Below are 20,711 nucleotides of genomic sequence, written 5' to 3'. Positions count from 1 at the left end.
GAAATTCATGCACATTTTTCTTCGACATTTTCATATATTTTAGATAAAATTGCGCACGGAATTGTCTAAAAATTTTGGAAAATAATATTCACAATATTCCCAGTAAATTCGGTTTTTATTGGAAGAAACTTGGCAACGTCTGAAGGCTCATACGGCGTTCTTCCTTAGCACGGCAGAATATGATTATGGTTTTTGCGCTCCAGTTGGCAGCCCTGCAGAATATCCGTGTAAGCGACGACAGCGCTGCCGTTTATGCATGCAGCGGGAAAAATTAGAAATATTTTTTCAAAATCCAGAAGTCCTTCACTGAAAAAAAAAATCTCGGTGTATTTACTAAGGAAAGGGTAAAATTACCAAGAATTCAGGGTTCTATTTGATCCCAGTTTTTTCTTGGTAAAATTACCATTTATGGAATTCGTAATTTTACCGAGAAATGTCGGTAAAATTATTGAACTTTCTCGGTAATTTTACTGGACCTTGGTAAAAACGCCAATATTTTGTATCGACTGTGGTAGAATTACCGAGATAAAATGGCAAAGTTACCGGGAATTGATTACCAATAAAAGTGGTATTCTTGCCTGGAAAGAATAGTAAAAATACCGGTTTTTAGGTAAGCTTACCAGTCTGTCTTGGTAAAATTACCAATAATTGGTAAAAAAAGTGAGATGGTAAAGGTACTAACGGACCGTGGTAAAAACGCCGATAATTTTTTTTCAGTGTTCAAAGTGAGCTCTCCGAGTGAATTTGCTTAAAACCATGTCTAGCTCCTAGATACCCAAATTTTGGCGTATTCCAAATTCGCTTGACCTGCATGAAGAGACCAGGGTATCTACAAGTCCGGAATTTCCGGAGAGTCCGGAAAAAGTACTGATTTTTTCAGGGCGGTCTGGAAGTACCGATAAAGAGCGGAATTCCGCAAGATGGTCCGGAATCTTTTCATTTTTTGTCATTTTTGTCGCAATTTGAGCGGGAAATTCAATTTTTTTAAATTTCCCGAATTTCGAAAATTGGAGGTACTAAAAAAGTACTGAATTTTTCTGTTGATGAGGTACTGAATTTCTTGGGAATGCACCGAAAAAGTACTGTAAAAGTACTAATTTTGGCCAGCCTATTTTTGTAGACACCCTCGTCTTAAATATGACCTTCCATGCCAATTTTAATTGAAATTGAACAAATAGATTTTGAGTTGTGACCCTAATCCGAGCGATTTTTTAAAATTGTCGTTAAGGAGATGTAAAATGTCACAAAATCGTATTAAACGCCGGTTTATCTTCTTTAATCGTCCTATTTAATTTTAAGGTAACCTGCACCCTTGCAAAAACCTCTATTACCCCTATTATTAGGGGTATTTGCACCCCTACAAAATTTACGTTGCTCCTCTCCAATCGCATCATTTGATATCAAGGTTAGCACACCTGCCTAAATTCAGTAGGTGAGGAAGCAAGAGTCCAAAAACTGTGTTTTCTCCAGTATACGGTGATTGCAAGTATCAAAAATCAGGATAGGAATTCCAGAAAAATTGCTGACGCGCAATGCAACGAATCATAATTTTCAAAAAAGTTAACCTAGACTTCCATTTTGTATTAAGTTCAGTGATATTGCAACGCTGTTGCTACAGTGTGCATTCTGGATTATAGTTGATGTTACGCTGCGTTGTGTTGCGTTCATTTCCGATAGTTGCTTGAAAGTCATACCGACGCATCCACCGAGTAGCTCATATTAGGAGATCTCGCATACACATGAAGGGGAAAAAAATAATTTATGCGTAAATATTTCCTCGTGCAATATTCCGAGAAATGTTTACAGTCTCAGGTAAATAGCCGATGTAACCGAGCAGCGCGTGGACTGAAACTCAAGTTCAGCGAAAGTGTATCGATGAATTAAAAATGAGTTCTCGTCGGAAAATGATTTGATCGTCATTTGTAGAAATTGAGATTCTGATTTCTGATGACCTTATGTTCATGTACCCGGAAAAATTGGTGTTTTTTTATTTCCCTCTTTAGATGGACCGACCTTTTCGGTATATTGAGTATTGATCGATACATACCTACAATCAGTGTTCGAAACTCACAGGCGCCAACGCGCCAAATGCGCCTAAAAATTCGGCCATGGCGCCTAAAAAATGAAGGCTCTGCGCCAACGTGGCCCCTAAAAATCTGAATTTTCATATCAGGTGATTATTCGAAATTTTCAGCACTACAGACACATTGATCATACCAGCCGACAAAAAAGTAGTACACGGAGAAAAGAACCTCGTGCGTGGGACCCGAAGTTTAGGTCACAGTGATCTCTGAAGTTTTCGGATTGAGCATCTGAACACTTCAGGTCTAGCTGTCGAGGTTCGGATCACACATCTGTAACTTCAGTTCTCACATCTGAAGTACTTCAGATGTGAGAACCGAAGTTTTTCGGACGTGAGAACCGAAGTTGCTCGGATGTGAAAACCGAAGCACTTCAGGTGTAAGAACTGAAGTTTCAGATGTGTGATTCAAACCTCAGCAGCTGGACCTAAAGTGTTCAGATGCTCAATCCGAAAGCTTTAGAGATCCATATGACCTAAACTTCGGGTCCCACGCACGAAGTTTTTTTCTCCGTGTACCACCTTAAGACTGGACGCGATGCCATCCTCACCGGACAGCTGCTGCCGTGACAGCGAAGAGATCCGTAAGCGCATTTTTGGATGAGCCACAATTAGCACATGCTCTTACGTGTCTCGAGGCTCATCCCGGCCTCCCTTTACGGCTCTCTCCGTAAGGCGGCAGAGCTGCGGGCGTTGGATTGTTGGCCGAGCGACACGGAGTCGTATCGGCGGCGACCCCGGGCGGAGTAGTGGCAGTGGCGCGGGGCCCCCGATGCGTATTGCGTTACGGAAGTACTTACGGTAATCCAGTTTGAGTTTCTTCCTCGGTCGCGCACCGAGCGTGGAGCAGGAGCAGACGCGCGGCTCGGTCAAGTTCCTCTTTCCCGTTTACCGGACTTGTTAGCTCACTTAGTAACCTACAAGCTTCATTGCTCCTCCCCGGTGCGACGCGACGCCACCGACGCCGAGACTTGCGTTACCGTTTCGGGCACCACCACCAGCAGCGCGGATCGGTCAAGTGACTGTACGCGCTCAAGTTCTGAATGTTTAACCCTCGTGTGACAGATTTGAGTCCCACACGGAGAGAAAAACTTTGTGCGTGGAACCCGAAGTTTAGGTCATATGGATCTCTGAAGTTTTCGAATTGAGCATTCGAACACTTAAGGCCCAGCTGCTGAGGTTTGGATCACACGTCTGAAACTTCAGTTCTTACGTCTGAAGTACGTCGGTTTTCACATCCGAAAAACTTCGGTTCTCACATCCGAAACACTTCGGTTCTCACATCCGAAAAACTTCAGATGTAAGAACTGAAGTTTCAGATGTGTGATCCGAACCTCGACCTTAAGTGTTCGGATGCTCAATCCGAAAACTTCAGAGATCCATATGACCTAAACTTCGGGTCCCACGCACGAGGTTTTTTTCTCCGTGCAACGGGCCGATTGTTGAAATTGATGAAATTGAATTGATGGACAAAGCTACAGACAAAGAGGATACAAGGGTTATGGAGGGATCCTAATATTGGTGGAAGCGAGTGGTTGCAATAGGCAAAAGTGGTACGTAATGAACTAACCAACGGCAACCGAAAAGAGACCCTTTAGTTGGGCCATGATTTCCCCCTTTGGTCTGTAAAAACTGCCAGTTTCGACGAATGAGATCGCTATATACTTCCGATGTTCTCTCTGTCTATTGCTCTGTCTATCAATTTCCAATATCAGACCGATGTATCGGTAAAGCGACCGTATGTCTTCTGAATGTTTAACCCTGGTGTGACAGATTTGAGTCCCAACGGCCCGATTTTTGAAATTGATGAAATTGAATTGATTCACGAAGCTATAGACGAAGGAGACAAAAAAGCTATGGAGGGATCCTATTGGTGGAAGCAGGTGGTTCCAATTTGGACTCAAGGTAATAGATTAACTAACAGCAACCCAGGAGAGACCCTATAGTTAGTCCATCATTTTCTTTCTTAGTCTACAGAAACCCCTCATTTCGACCTATAGGATCGCTCTATTCTCCCTGTGTCTTCTTTATCCATCACATTGTCGATCAGTTTCTACAATCAGCCCGTAGCAGCAGCAGCGCGCTCCAATCTGCTGTGATCATTGCCTGATTATTGAACTTGATAGACAAAGCTACAGACAAAGAACACAAAAGGGATATTGATTAAATGGAGGAATCCTATTCCTAATCCTATTGGTGGAAGCGGGTGGTTGCAATGGATAAAGCAAGTTGATAATAGACTAAACTAATGGCCAAAGGAACCAACCCACAAAAGGCCCTATGGATAGTCCATCATTTTCTCCCTTTGTCTATACGATCCAACCGTTTCAACCAATAGGATCGCACCATACTCCCCATGTCTTATTCGTCCATAGTTTTGTCTATCGATTCCAATAAATCAGCCCACGGGGTTCATTCGCACAACGCCCGGCGGAGATTTCAAGCGTCTAGCGCGATATATATGATTTTCCGGAATATTTTACCGTTGGACCGGCGCGGCGCGGCGCGGTGCGAAATCCGACGTGGGTTAGCGGTTCCTGTGATCACTCATCGATCGACGATAGCCGGGCCTTGACGGGAATCGGCACCGGGCAATATTTACAAAATAATGTCGATTGTGGTGTGGGCAGGGAGCCGGGGTCGGCAGACATGACCGCCGACGCCCGCCCGTCCAGCGTAAACATGCAGTTCTCTTTCATTCTATTACACGTATTTTTGTTAAAATGAACTAAGTTCCACGCATTTCCTATTCACTTAGTTCCTTTTAGCCACAAATACGGCCTATTATCGACGCCCGATCTGGGATTCTGGGAGACGAAGCGGTGCTTTGACCCCCGGCCAAGACCGTAGGCGAGCGCCCGGCCGCAGACGCGAGGCGATCCGTTCGGGACCCCACCTCGCATGACGTAAACGAGGATTGTAATTTTGACGACTCGCTGCACTCGGAGATGAATCTGTTGTGTTTCTGACGAGGACAAAGCAGCAGTGGCGATTCCAGCAAGTTGGCAATACTGCTATTCCTCCATTTGAGTCCATTGGGTATATCGATTCTAGGCAAGACGGCTGCCTCACCTAGAATCGACTGTTTAACATTCTGAAAAATCCTGTGGGTTTTGATGTACGAGGGTCATCCAAAAAGTAAGTTCACCCCTTTCATATCTCCGAAACTAAAAGGGATAAATCAAATCGGTAAAAAAGGACTTCTTACTTATATCCTCAGCTCTCCATAGGTACCAAGATTTTTAAATTTGGACCACTGGTTGCCGAGATATTCGATTTTTACGTGAACAACTCCCGGCCAGTTCCGTCCACCAAACGATGCGCTGCGATTCCCATCACGCTACCTGAATTGACTGTGTTCCCCACACATCTACGTAGGAATAACCAACTCAAATATTCTAAGATTGGCTTTAAAACAATCTTACCTTATTTTTCGACGTAATTTCCGTTCCTATAGATGCATTTTTCATAGCGTTTCTGAAGCTTCTTAATGCCGTTCTCAAAGAACACTTTTGGTTGACTCTTGAACCAGCCATTGACTGCTTCCATCACTGATCGTTCTCGAAGCGCTGGCCACCTAGGTGCTTCTTGAGTTGCGGAAAAATATGATAGTCACTCGGGGCAAAGGCTGGAGAGTATGGAGGATGAGGTGACACCTCCCACGCAAATTTGTCCAACAAATTTTGGGTCTCTTTCGCCGTGTGAGGTCTGGCATTATCGTGAAGGAATAGGGGACCACGAGACAAGAGACCCGGTCGCTTGTTTCTTATTGCCAATCGCAACGAATTCAATATTCCACAATACCGTGGTGCATTGATTGTACACCCTTTCTCCAAATAATGGACGAGAAGTACTCCTTGAGAGTTCCAGAAGACAAAAGCGACGCGACAGCGCGCGGTGCATCTCATATCAGCGCGTCGTTTAGTGGACGGAACTGGCCGGGAGTTGTTCACGTAAAAATCGAATATCTCGGCAACGAGTGGTCCAAATTTAAAAATCTTGGTACCTATGGAGAGCTGAGGATATAAGTAAGAAGTCATTTTTTACCGATTTGATTTATCCCTTTTAGTTTCGGAGATATGAAAGGGGTGAACTTACTTTTTGGATGACCCTCGTAAAATATGAAAATCCTACAGCGAGCTTGAAAATATAAATATTACCATGAGTATTGTAACAGAGCTGGATCAGTTTATTATTGATTTAAATGAAAAAAATTCACCCACAATGTTGATTGAAGAAGGTATGGGAGAATTTCCTATACATATAAAAAACCGCATATGGTTACTGCTATAAGACTGCTTTAAATGGAGAACTCTAGTGTTGTCAACTTGCAAGAATAGCCACTGCAGAGTAGTCAGTGCAAGAAGGAGGCTTTGAGGAAATGGGCTTTGCAGTTTCCGAGCAAAAAATTGTAGCCGACAAATGGTGGTTTTTCGCAAACCATCAATCATCTCTTGGACTTCTCGAATTTTTTTGATTATTAAGAATCTAGGTGCACGGTTGAAAAGTTATAGATTACTTTTTAATATAGAAACCATTGAACGTAACTTTTGAAATCTCTTTGTGAATTTCATCTTCAAAGTTAAAACAATTTTCTTCATGTATCGCAGATAATTGAATTAACTCGTTTGAATGAAAATGCGGATAAAATTACTGAAAATTAGAACGGAAATTTTAAAACAACAGTCTCAAAATACGTGCTGTCCGAGCTTAACCATCCATATTATGAAAAAAACGTCGGTTTATTACATACCGTCCGGTAGCCGCAATGGCGCTGAAAATGCGATTCTGGCTCCACCTTCCTCAGGAAAAACACCGTATAGGCATTCCAACGTTGCCAAATCTCCTCCGACCATACATATATTTTTGGAAAAAAGGCATGAATTCTTTCATTTGGAATTTTCTGATGCTTTCGATCAAATTGCGAATCAAATTCTGTTCCAATTGGAAGGTAAAAGTCAAGTATTCACAAGTTTCCCAGAAAATTCAAGTTTTATGACAGGAAGTTTGGCAGCGTTTAAAGGATCTTACGATGTTCTTCCTCGCTACCGCGGAGCTAGCGTGAGATCCATCAGATGTTCCCGGGCGCGAATAGGCGGATTGCGACATTCGTCAGGGCCCTTGACCCAGTTGCCAAAAGCATCGCTCAAATTCGTCCCGAGATATCAGTGATATCACTTTCCGCTCCGGCTCACGGCACCGCAGGTGGTAACGGAGCTTTGTCATGTAACTCGGAGGAAGTGTCAAGCGTGCATGACCGGGAACACGGAGACGTTTCATATCTTAATAACCCGCCGTTGCCTTTCCCCCGGAAAATCCCTTCACAATCAATGGGAAATTGTAGGATTTCTAGGGGACAAACGGCAACGTCGTAATCCCTGTCATATCGTGTGCTGCGGACTTGCGGTTGCGGATCTTGCGCGCGAAGGACGGAAACCTCCGTTGGGGTCATTAAGGAGGGAGGGAGGTGTAGCATGATTTTGGAACAGGTGAACCGGTTGCAGACCACGAGAGGCAGCGAGGGGGCGAAACGCGTGTCGGATGAAGAAGAACCCTGACCATCTGCAAACGGATCTTTGGTCAGTGTACCGCCACCAATTAAAACTGGGTTTTTTAGTGGTCACTATTATTATGAAGCATTATTTTACTCCTCGGTTCTTTTTTTGCGAGTGGACAGTTATTTACAAGCTTCTATCGGCCGAAGTGAAAACCTCTTAACTCCAATCGGAAAGCTTTCTATTTTTTTGAGCAAGCGTTCTATTACTAGGAGATCAACCATAGGTTCTTAGTCATGTCAGTCTAATGGGTGAGAAAACCATAGGCGGATCCGGGGGGGGGGGGGCGCCCCCCCCCGTTCGCTCGAAAAAAAAGGGGGAATAGAAGAAAGAAGAAAAGAAGAAAGAGGGGCACTTGTATTTGGTAATTTTTCATCACGAAATTGACTCTAACAATACTTCAAATGTTTTAAAATTTCTACAATTTTCCGAGGAAGCCTCCTTGACCCCCTCCCGCCCCACCTTTTCGAAGTGCCTGGATCTAGATATTATGAAAACATGCATCATAGTTCTTGCCTACCTTGTCTTGCGGTCCATCGTCAATCTGAGGTATTTTTTTTTAAAATAAGGCTTCAAAACTTTCTCGTCAATCGAAAAAAGTCCTCGCGATTTTTTTTTTTCGAGTACTAAATTTTGGTATTTTGAAACGTCATCTTGAATCCTTAATTCTTGACCACCAAGTGACCCATTTCCGTGCTAATCCCGAAGTTCTCTTACGGAACTTCGGTCGTCTCGAAGCGGGATGAGGCAGAAGAACCTTGGCTCGGCGGTGCGGTGTACGGCGGGCTGCAGCCGCGGCGGTTGGCGGGGAGACGGTGCCGTGTCGCGAGTGTCCGCGGCTTTAGTCGCCGCCTAGCGCTCGCCGTGAAGGGAGCCCCGTGCCGCAGCCGTGTTCCGTCTTTCGCATCCGACGCGAGTGCAACTTCAAACACGTGATTTTCGGCGTCCGAAATCGCCGGGTTTTCAAGTGTTTATAGTGCCGTTCGGAGGGTCAGTTGCTCGCTCTAGCCCGACCCAGCCTACTAGTGTGTATTCCATATCGCTCTTACCTCGAAATCCACGCTCCTTTTTTGAGTCATTAATCCAGAGACAAATGGACTACATTTACCAATGGGACCGCGTTTAGCTGAAAGGAACCAAGCCATTACCTAGTTATTGCCATTAACTGGATAATTTAATTTACTACAAGAGAACGTTTGTGCGGATTCCTTGGAAAATGTGAAGGAATTTGCTCCGCACACTGCAGAAAATTCATGGAAATTTGCACCGAAACCCCTACAACAGCTTTTATGAAAAAAATTAAATTGTCCAATTAAAGGCAATAGCTGATAAGGCTTGGTTCATTTCTGCTTAGTGCGGTCCAATTAGGAATCACAATTTCCAGCTCACTGCAAAAGCAACGAAGTCGTCATTTGTTTCCATGTGCAGATAAGTGATTTCAAAAATGAGTCAGATATTGTCCCACTAGCCATTACGTAAATGTCCTGTGCTAAAGAAGAACGTTGTATGAACATTCGAGAGTTGTCGAATTGCCCCGGATAAAATGTGTATGTTTGATAAAAGTCAGGCATGTTTTTGCTTCAAATTGTGGGATATTTTAGATTAAATTTTGTAGCCCTAACATTCGAGCACTGACACAGGGTGACAGGATTTAGTGGAAGGGGGGGGGGGGTGTAAACGTGCGTGTCAGTGTTGAATTGAAAAAAACTTAACATTTTTGGAAATTTTTTGCACCGTCTTAGCCTGGCTTACATAAAGATCGGGCATACTCAGCAACAAACTTTTTTGCACGCAATTTGTCTCGTTGTCAGAGTTAGCTGAAATTTTAAAATTTAGGGAATCTTAATTCTGAAATGTAGCCACCGTGTCTAAACTACATTCTCGACGGTTCTTTTTAGAAACTTGTGAAGTAGTCATTTTCAAAACAGAGTAAAGTATTATAATCACGATTGTTTCGATCCGTAAGAACCCAAAAAAGTAAATTAGCACTATTGTTACAAGACGACTTCACACGCTGCAAAACGAGCTAAAAGTGGAGCTACCGTGCATTTTCATGACCCCGAATTGACCAGCCCTGCAAGCTTGGATTATTGATGGCCTTATTTTCAGTTCCTGCTTGCAACGAATGAAATTGGCTCAATACTAGGGAGAGATTTAATTTGTCTCTGGATTAATAAACCAAAGCCTCTTACAATTGGCACAGTCAATCGTTCGAGGCTCTCAAAAAAGGAGCAGTGAGAATGAAGTGTTTCCATCTCTCACACTTTCGATTATAGTCATAGTTACATACTATCAGTCAAGCTCCATCACCCTTTTTTCGGAGAGGTGACCGATGAAGCTCAATTCTCTGTCCTTGTGTGCAGCGGAATTAATGCAAGGAAAACGAGCAATCAAAAGTGTGAAAAGTGTGGAAATTTTTCCTACGTTCGAAGTTGTGGAATTTCTTTTTCGAACTTCCAAAGAAAGTTTAATCGAAAACGATGAAAAGTGAAAAGGAAGTTCCGATCTACTATCTCCTGATAACGTCCAGTTCACGTCATTCTACGCATTCAAAAATGGATGAATCTATTCCCTTGAATGTTGCAGTAAAAATTTGAAAAGTGTCAAGTTTCCTAGCGGTGAAGTATTTACTGTCCTGTTTTTTTTTTTCGGTTGAAGCGCTAACCGCGAAACACTCCAGTAAATGTTATTTCCGTTTTCTCTTGTAAAAGTTGAAGATATCGTCATTCTCCTCCAAGGAAACGTGAAAATGTCGAAAATAATTGGAAACATAATGAATTTTTTGAGATTTTGGATAGGTGTATTCCTGTATAGTCTCGTCCTTACGGTCTTCTCTTCCTTGGCTCAAAATCCTTGCTTCTTACAGATTCTTTTAGGCCCAATCCCAATGTTTGTGCTGTCTGTTGGAAATTCACTACAAAGAAAAATTTGCCCAAAACGAAAATCGGAAATTCTCGAATATTCGTGGTCACGTTTTTGTTCTGTCGTAATTTGAGTGAAAGCTCCGTCAATTCGAGTTCTCAAGTCTTTGCTATTACGCCTTTTTTTAGTACCACTTAGTGTCATATCTGCTCCTCGGTATGAGTGAGATCGAGAATTTATCTTAAGTATAATTGAAAGAGAAGTCTTTTAGTTAGCAAGCACTTGAATAGTGCAAAAAATCGGCGATTTGGCATGGATTCTAAGTGGTTTATTCGGTGCCTCGTAATTCCGGCTGAAGTTTTATCGGTCAACTACACCGACCGAAACCGTCTGGATGTGGGCCATACATTTACATTTATGTCTCGGCGAACCGGAGCTGTTGTCGCCCGGAAGATATCGTTCTTTTGAACGTTGCTTGGGGGAGAAAAAACCTGTGAAACCAACAATTTTTCCGGTGGTTACCGTTCATCGAGGATTTTTAGTGGTCTCGCTGTCTTTCGGTAATTTTACCGAGTTTCCTATACTGTTAAAAATAATGTTCTGTCCGCACATTGAAGATGGGATTGAGTCTTTTTTGAGTCTATACTTCCAAATCCAACTTGACTATATTTTGATTATGACGCTTAATGATTCCAAATGACTCTAATTGACTTCAAAATGACTTTAACTGACCCTTAATTCCTTTAATTCGTCCCTATGTTGGAGTCTGTTGAAAACAGGCAACACTGTATTAGCTGTTTCTCCTTGCTCTTTCTTTCTCTATCCTGAAAAATACCTTGATATACTTTTGTTCCATACTCAGTTAAATTTTATGTATTGCCCCTAAATCTAAGCATATGCAATATTTATTAGAATACATGTCTCTTCATGTTATTAAACAGTGTTGTGACATGTTTGCACATCACTTGGCAGTGCCTCGTTTAACTCCATCTACGAGTTTATTCCTGTCTTGACAGATCTTCAATCGGGGATCAGAATATTTCTATTTTTAGCAGCGGAATATTACCAACCTTTATCGGTAATTTTGCCGTGTTCAGCATAATGAGGTTGGCAATGTTTTCGAGAATACGAAGAACATACCGTAAGTTCCGAGTTCTTGGTTATCGGTAACTACTGGAAACTCCCAGTAATTTTACCAGTTTTTATTTTTTTCACATCGGTTTTTTTGGGGCCGACTTCGAATCCTTGTTTTTCACACCGATATTTTTTTCTACGCCACAAAGTGCAAAAACAGCCATGAATAAATCGTTGAATTAGCGATATAATAGGGAAGTCATATACAGTACGTGTTAGAAATGCAAGAGCACTTTAAGCGTTGTAGAGAACTAAATGACCCTCTTTCTCTTTACGTGAAAGTTCAGTTTAATAAATATCGCGAAATGCGGCAAATTCGATGATTATGGGCGGCGAACGGTCAACGCGTGACACAATCATAAGTCATAATCACTGTTTTAGACGCCTCTCTAGCTGGGTCTAAAGCAGAGTTCACAGAAATCATTTACCGAAGTGTAAGCGTAAAGCTATTAGGCGTTTAGAAGTTTAGAATTTGTGATGCTTAGCGAAGCAAGAAGTTCAGTGAGAAATTGAGGTACACGCTTTCTTAACAGTTGCGATCTTTTCTCTCGGTTGTTAGCCACAAACAATTTTGATGATCTAAGATAGGAAATGCCTTAGAACGGAGGTATTCTTTCCAAGAGTTTGTGTAAAAATCAAAATTTACAAAATAAAATATATACGCGTTCGCAAGGTGAAGCGTAGCTGCTCAGAAATCGCCAGGCCTTGAAAGTGAGATTGGTTCAAGTCAGCCATGAAGAATTACGTTTCAAAATCGTGGTGCGGTTTGTTTTTGTTTTTACTGGAGAACAATCGAGTAGGGATCCTTGATAATCGGACTCTTCTCTGTATTGTTCTGAACAGACGCAGGTATGATTAATTGAAAAAAAAATTGAAAATGAAAAAAAGAGTCAATGCTTTATAATTTTCCCTCGGACGACGTTCAAGTACAACGCAATTTACTGTTTTAAGTTTTTCCAACCATTTCCTTCTCGTAAAACCCGTTCCGTAAATCTGACCCATAATGAACGTTAAGTAGACTTTGCAGCTCGCTAATTTCATCATCCCTTAACAGAGCGGTCATAAACATATTCCGTCTCTGGAATACTGCCGTGCTAAGGAAAAACTCCGTATGAACATTCGAGAGTTGCCAAATTCCCTCCGATAAAGTGTCCATTCCTGAAATAAGTTATGAATATTTGTCCTTTGAAATTTTTAGACACTTTGGACCTAACCTCAAGCAAAATTAGTTGAAAAATTGGAGGAAAAATATTGACAAATTCACCCGGAAATCCGTGATTTTTCAAAGAAAATCTGGCAACGTCTGAAGGCTCCTACGGCCCTCTTCCTTAGCACGGCAGAATATTAGTCAGTCTGTGAAATACGGATCATTACGTAACGACAGCCGTCAACCTCACGCCTTCGTGACGCACCGTAACGCAAGTTCAAACCAACTCCCCACCCCCGCATCAACTGCGTTACGCAGAATTCGAATGCGTCCCACAGGGTGTCAAATAATTTTGGATACAAAATTTGAAATTTGAAATTGTTCAATTGAAATACGTGATTTTTGCTTTTGCTGCCGTATCTTTTTCAGTATAAGTAGGCTGTCGGTCAAGAGTTTAAAGTCGTGGGGCTGAAATTCAATTCAAGGTCATTTCCACCTGGTTTGGCACCTGTACCGCGTTACGTTCGACGTGTGCGTCCGCAGCCGCGAGAGTGTGTGTGAGCAGCAGCCGGACTCTGTCGTGGCTATCGGAGGAATAGTGGGCACTTAGCATGCGCAAGCTGTCACCGTCTGTGGCAGATAGCCGTCATAAAAACCCTTCGTTTCGCTGGAAATAAATGGATTTTATCACCGATTCGACAACACCGCGTGTCACCGTCACCGCAAATCAATCCACCGACGAGAGTGACCTCGCGGTGGAGTATTTGTTTGGTTTTTACACCGTCAATAAAGCCGTAAAAAAACGCACCGTTTTTTCCGGGTTTCCTGCCCGAGTAGTTGTGGATCGGTGCGGATCGATATAGTGAAATAGTGTAACGAGACGGGTCGAATATAACCGTCCTGCAGAAGAACGCCGTATGAGCCTTCAGACGTTGCCATATTTCCTCCGATAAGAAAGGAATTTACAGGCAAAATTTTGAAGTTTTTAAGAAAATACACTATTTTTTCTTCTAATTTTTCAGACGATTTTGTTCGCAATTTAATCATAAATATCTGAATATTACAAGGAGAAGTGTGCATATAAGATTCCACAAGAGTGAATATTTTATTGGTGGAGATTTGGCATGAGACTTCAGACGTTGCTCCATTTCCTCCGATAAAAAAGGGATTTACAGGGGAAATTTTGAATATTTTTTCCCCCTAATTTTTCAGACGATTTTGTTCGCAATTTAATCATAAATATCTAAAAATTACAAGGAGAAATGTGCATATAAGATTTTACGAAAGTAAATATTTTATCGGTGGAGAGTTTGCAACGTCTAAAGGCTAATACGTCATGTTCCTTTAGCACGGTAGAATAAAACGATGTGCAACTCGGATGAAAACCAACGTCAGAGTTTCAAGAGTTTTCTGCGTATGGCAATTGAAATGCCATTCTCAATTTTAAAATTACTCCCCGATTTTTCCCGAAAACATTGAAAAGTTGGCAACATCCTATGTAAGATTGCTGTGAAAATAAATTTCGCGAGAGCAATGCTAGCTCGATTTAACTGCGCGAGAAGTTAAAAACCCGAGGTCAAAATGGCGATGAGCAGCGAGCACCCGGTGCTGTAAAATAATTTACATCTACAGTCGTCTTGAATCCCATTTTCGGATTTTAATCCAATCGTTTGAAATTCCAAGGCGAGTAAAAGTAGCCTCCACTCTGCCAAACCATCGAAGCAAATCAGTCCCGAAAAATTAGATTTTTTTAAATCTCCTTCCAGAGGTATTCTGTTTTATGTCGCACGATTTATGGGCATCCGCAAGGAATCCTGGCGAATCCATGCATGCATAATAATACCTTAATAAAGGCCGGAAGTAATTAATAATTAAAGTGCCACGGATTCTTCATTAGCTCAGAAAGCCTTAAGCTCATGAATTCGGTGGTCAGATAATGAATGCCGATTGTGAGCGAAGGAATCGTGTTCTGCGTTCTTCGGTTGAATTTTTATTGATTAGTTGAAACCATATCGAAATGCCATAAACGTATTTATTTGGAAAATGCCCCAGATTTTTCAAGATTACGTAATGAAATTGCGAATTCTTACTTTGAAATGAATTAAAACTCAATTCTTTGTCATAGTTCGTTCTAGAAGTATATCGTGCCGATTCACGTTACTTTGGCGGCTATCGCTAGGTAATAACATCAAGCGGGGTGTCGAATTCTTGAAATGTCAGGGAAAACCTGGAAAAATCAAGGAATCCTGCCCAAACCTGAAAAACCAGGGAAAAGTCAGCGCATTTCGCTGCTGAACTTTGGAAGTCCCTCTGCGAGGTGGAGCATTTAATTTGTTTTAAGTTTGGAAGACTTGACTAAAAAAAACTGTGAAATGAATTTTCATGAGGAATCGTGGTGCTCATATACATAGCATTGATAAGTCATGAAAAAATCAGGGAATCAAACAATGTGATCTAATCAATCGTGTATGAGTCTGGGAATTTCGTAATTAAAAAACTTGTCACTCAATCTAGATAAGCCCGCTTTCTTCAAAGCATTTATTGAACTAAGACGTAGGAAGCGGGGTTTTAAGGGCGCGAAGCACTGAAAAAAAATTCTCGGCGTTTTTACCAAGGTCCGTTGGCACCTTTACCATCTCACTTTTTTTTTACCAATTATTGGTAATTTCACCAAGACAGACTTGTAAGCTTACCTAAAAACCGGTATTTTTACTGTTTTTTCCAGGTAAGAATACCACTTTTATTGGTAATCAATTCCCGGCAACTTTGCCATTTTATCTCGGTAATTCTACCACAGTCGATAAAAAATATTGGCGTTTTTACCAAAGGTCCAGTAAAATTACCTAGAAAGTTCAATAATATTACCAATTCCATAAATGGTAATTTTACCAAGAAAAAACTGGGATCAAATAGAACCCTGAATTCTTGGTAATTTTACCCTTTTCTTAGTAAATACACCGAGATTTTTTTTTCAGTGAGCGTCCTCAGGGTCCTCCCAGGGGCCCGGAGGTCTCCCCCGTAGTATTTTCACACCATACAAAACCAATGTTGAGGCATCTATGAGTCCGTCAGTTCTACGACCTGCGCGCACCCGCGCTCGCGGTTACGGCGCGCACTTATCGTGCGCTGCGGCGGCGAGTTCACAGTGGAGCCGTGGTTCCCGTCTGGAAACCGGAAGAACGGATGACGGAGTCACGTTGATTTCCATTGGAAACTGTGTCATTTCCGTTTCGGGCCGCCGCGCCGCGCCGCGCCGCACCGAGCGGGCATTCCATTTCCAGACCGCTCAGATAGTCCTCCTTAGCGTATACCTTTCCCACCCGGTCGAACCGATCGGTGGTGGTGGGTGTGGGAGGAAACTGCCCCCCGGGATCAAACATGCCGGGATCCAACTCCCGCGGGGTACTTATCAGTGGCGTGGCGTGATTTGCGATATATCGATTGATCGACCATTTGAACCTATGGAAAAGTATCGATAGACAGGGTGTTCGCAGCGAACACCTTAATAATCGATTATTTACCACAGCTTCTAATGGGGAAATATCGATAGATCGCAAAGTATGCCACGCCACTGGTACTTATCTAAGGTTACGCGGTCCCCCTAGGTCGCGTGTGGCGACTGTTTCGGAAGTGACGACGCGGGAATGCGAGGGTATCGATTTCTCTTGGAATGGAGCTCTACCATGTGTCAGGATTTGGCGATTTAGGTATCCTGATTCCAATGTTAAATTTCGTTAAAAACACGTTGGTGCCACCGGTTTTCCCCTTCTTAACGGATTTAACTTTGAGAGCTATTTTTGAGTTTTGGAGCCTGTTTTAAAGAAGACCGAAGTCACCATCGTGTTTCTCACAAAATTTTACCTAGGAATCAGTACTTGAATCGCAAATTCCTGACGCATGCAAGAGCTCCATTCTTGGTTCAAAAGTTTTACTGTTTATTTTTCCTCAATTTTACTCTGTTTAAATGACTGATGGTATGTAAATTTTGATAAAGTTTCAATGAGGAAATCTGAGCAAGGAGTTATTTTTACATATTAAAAGTGCGGACAATGTATCGTCCCCGTTCAGAAAGCATTCTTGTACAGATTTTCGGTTGTAAAAATCCAGGATTTTTGTCGATTTCGTCAGTTTAAACCTGGAAAAGTGAGATATTTTTTTCCGGAAGATTTCGGCCATGTCGAAGTTTTTTTTTTGAATGTTGCACATTTTTACTGCATTTTGCAATTCGGAACTACAATTTCTGACTCATCCGTATAAACACTTATGTGCATAGGGAAACGAATGGTGCATACGTTGTTTCTAAGCCGAGCCTCATATTGTACTTCCTAATTGCGAAATGTAGTCCATTTAACATTCAACCATTAGATAATTAAAGTCTATTTGCGATCCCTCGGAATTCGAAATCACTCCCGGGATCAGTCCGTCATTAGCCAAAGTGAACGCGATTGACGCCGAGTTTTTCCAACGGTCGATGTCGGCCAGTCACCATCGACCGCTCCGGCAATCAATAGACTCGAGCGTATCTCAATCGGTCGATGGCAAAACCTCGCAAGTCCGTTATTCGATGATCCCTAGCGTGTAGCCATTCTTAGTGGACTTCAGAGCTCATCAAGAAATCGGCATGTTCGGTTTTGACATCGGCCAATTCATCTAATTACCACTCGGGTTTTTCAGTCCGTCCGTCCGTCGGCTAGATGAATTTATAACGAAAATGTCAAGGCCCCATCGCCATGGCTGAGTAATGATTTCTTGACGGAGTGATAACAGCTCGAACCTTCGAGTTCCACGGAAAATCGTCGTAATTGCGTTTTAAGATGAGCCCTGTTGCACTTATACTTCCATACTCTCCAGGGCTCACTGGAAGCTAAAGTTACGCCTTTATGATAGCGGAGGGATGAAATGTCGACTGGCGACCCGGGAAGAAGGCCGCCTTGATAGTTTCCTTCGTTGAACGGGGGAGGGTTAGAAAGTAGCTCTCTATTAGCTTTGACAGAATAGGTAGAATTTTCTTATCGGTGCGAATTCATTCCTTTTTTTAGATTATCTGATCATTTCGACGGACTTTTGATGAGAAGTTTATAATATAGATCAATTTTGATATCGTACCTATAATTGGAATCCATTTTGCAATATGGAATCATTATTTCTGGCTCCTCCACGAAAGCACCTGTCTACACAAGGGATCTGATAGCACATTTTTTGTTTCTGGTATAAGTCAAAAATTGTAAATACAAATCGCAAAATATAGTCTAGTTGTTGCTTGAACAACTCATTTTTCCGCAGGAAGAACCTCAAAGGTTTACATATTGCAACTGAGGAAGGCAAAATTGCCACAACAACGAATTTGGAACGAAACATCTAAATATGAACATTTGAAGATCCTCATAAGAAACTGATTTAATTCGACCTCTGGGAAATGAAAAAAAAAAAAAAAAAAATGAAAATAAGATGTATCTTTTTCTTATAGCAGTAAATCAGTGTAAGATGGTCTGTTTTCATACATATCTATATTCAGCCGAACTCTCCATGTAGAGATAGGGCAGAATAAATCAGGGGGCTTGCTACCCTGAGTCGAAGTGACATTACCAAATGGTGGTTTTCAGTCCTAATCATGGCAACCCTGCTAATGTATTCAGCTCTATCTCTACATGGAAAATTTGACCGGACTAAGGGGGAGGACTCTCCTACACTCAGAAGTGGGCTTCATAAATTTCTGCGCATAAGAATCACATCGTTTGACCGTACTCTTAAACCGCGTCCATTTGACAGCGAAGCGTGGGGGTGTCTGACCCTTTAGTTTTCAACATTATTTCTGTCACAGAAAACCTCATCGGTGTATATACACGTCAATAAAATGTGTAGCCCGTTCCTTGCGGAGCAAAGTGTCCTCGTAAAGTGGCGTAAAAAGTGTTTTTTTTCTCCGGTCCACAGTTCCACACCCTCGAACTCTTTTTCCAATATCAGTCCTCCTGTGTTCCCTCCATTACTGCTGATATCTCGAGAGGTTTGTCAACAAGCATTGTCAATATTCGCTCTCTCATTTGGAGCTCCGCGCCCTGTAGCATCCGACGCGCTCTCCATTTCAGTCGAGTAGATGAGCTTTTTCTCAAATCGCTTGTTTCTCGGGTTTTCTCAGTTTTTGTTGTCTCACTTTTATTTTTATTTTTTACTTTTTTTACCCTGGTTGCTTTATCTCCGAGATCGTCACGAGCGCACTTGAACGATAGCCGCCATGCCTAGGGGAAACGCCGAATGAGCCGTGCGACGTTGCTGGATTTCTTCCATAAATTACGAATTTTATGGAAAATCTGTGCTTTTTTTTCTTTGAAATTTTCAGAGGATTTCACGCACAATTAAATCTACTCTATCTGAAAATTTCATGGAAAACTACTCATAACTGTTATTTCAAATAAATGTTTTATTAGAATAAATTTGGCAACATTTGAACGCTCATAAGGCGCTTTTCCATAGGCACAACGAAATTTTATCGACTCTTTATTTGCGGAGTTATCGCGTGAATTTTTGTTTGGATAACGACTCAGAATTTAGCTCGATTCTGTCGAGGTTCCGGTGCTTGAGTTAAGGTTTTTTGACCCCTTTTTCTTTCAACGAGGCAGCTAGCTGTCTTTGTAAGGATAGTTTTTTCATCGTCTAGAGGGATCTACTGGGAATTCTCGCGTCATATTTTTACGGCCATGACACTTTTGAAAAATTTGGTTGTTCGGTCATCAACCAGTTTCAAAAATCGCTTTTTAACGCCCATCTTCAACTGCCGAAAAGTCCAAATTTTTATTCATTTATTTGTCCAATTTTTAATCTTTTTTTTTTTAAAAAAAACTGTGTGTATTTTTTAGCTGCGGACACATCAGTTGGCAAACCATTTTTGATCGATCACGGTGGAATTTGGTTGAGTTTCTATTATCTCCATTGAACGTTTCAGCAATTAATTCATTCTATGTGGCTTTAATGGCTCAAGCACGATGCCCTGCCTTTCTTGGCCAGCACGCGTTTCTAAACGATAATAACGGGCGTTGGAGTTTGGCCAATTGTTCAATTATTGTTGAGGGATTACACTCGTCAAATGAATTCGGATTAAATCGTATTATCACATGCCTTGATCCAATTCAACAAGTTATTAGCAGGTTGTCCCAGCAAAGACTCCTATCGTCCTCGCTGAAGCGTTGATTCGTGTTAATCGATGGTCAGGACAGAATTTCCTGAATATTTCAGTTTTTCATCTCTGTCCGAGCAAAGATGGCTTCCTTCCTTTATGTCTATAGCGAACGGGAGGGCTAAATTTTTGGCCGTTAAGAATTTCCATTCACAATATTCTGAACGCCAACATGATGGTAGTAAATTGATGATTGGACTTCATTTTGCAATCCGGAACTAAAATTTCTGACTCATCTGTAAAAAAAACTTATGTGCATAGGGACACTGATGCCACCTAAAATTTATCTAACTGAGCTAGAAATTGTAGCTCCGAATTGCATAATTTAGTCTAATAATTATGAATGTCATTTCCTGTCGTTGGAAGAGAAAATGTCATCAGAATGTAATCATGGCGGAGAGAAAGTAAAGGAAAGAAGGAACTCTGCACATAGCAGTTGTAGTTACTTGCTTCATAGTTCTTCTCTATTTAATTTTTTTTATTTAATTGATGTTGCACGTACAATTCCGTACAATCGTTTGTATAAGTATGTCTAGTACAAATTCGAAGCTGATGCTGTTTTTTAGGTTTTTTGACCTATTGTCTTGTTATTTCACAGTATGAATAAATTGAACTGCTTTTAGAGTTCCTTGGTATTTCGCATCTCGTACAAACTGAACGCCATTCATCCTCCCATTATGCAGATGTTCTAAAAGCATTTGAAAAAATAATGTCACGACACTATTTCTTATTTGATCGATCGTAACTTTTGGCACTCGTTTT

General features: G+C 41.6%; 1 protein-coding gene across 4 annotated transcripts in view; it reads left to right on the top strand.

The window, feature by feature from the left end:
• The window catches only part of trc (Serine/threonine-protein kinase tricornered), a 330,131-nt gene that overhangs the window by 21,888 nt on the left and 287,532 nt on the right, over nucleotides 1-20,711 (top strand). Inside the window, exon 1 of one of the 4 annotated variants that reach the window (XM_019058796.2) lies at nucleotides 8,483-8,660. The exons of 1 other annotated variant lie outside the window; for it this stretch is intronic. The gene's annotated coding sequence lies outside the window, so the exon portion shown is untranslated. Of the gene's footprint in view, nucleotides 1-8,482; nucleotides 8,661-20,711 lie in introns of those variants that run through there. 2 more of the 4 variants (XM_019058797.2, XM_072300288.1) reach the window with 2 other exon arrangements.

The sequence above is a fragment of the Bemisia tabaci genome, chromosome 5 (genome assembly GCF_918797505.1).
Source record: "Bemisia tabaci chromosome 5, PGI_BMITA_v3".
Lineage (NCBI taxonomy): Eukaryota > Metazoa > Arthropoda > Insecta > Hemiptera > Aleyrodidae > Bemisia > Bemisia tabaci.
This window is presented reverse-complemented; position numbering and strand designations above follow the sequence as displayed.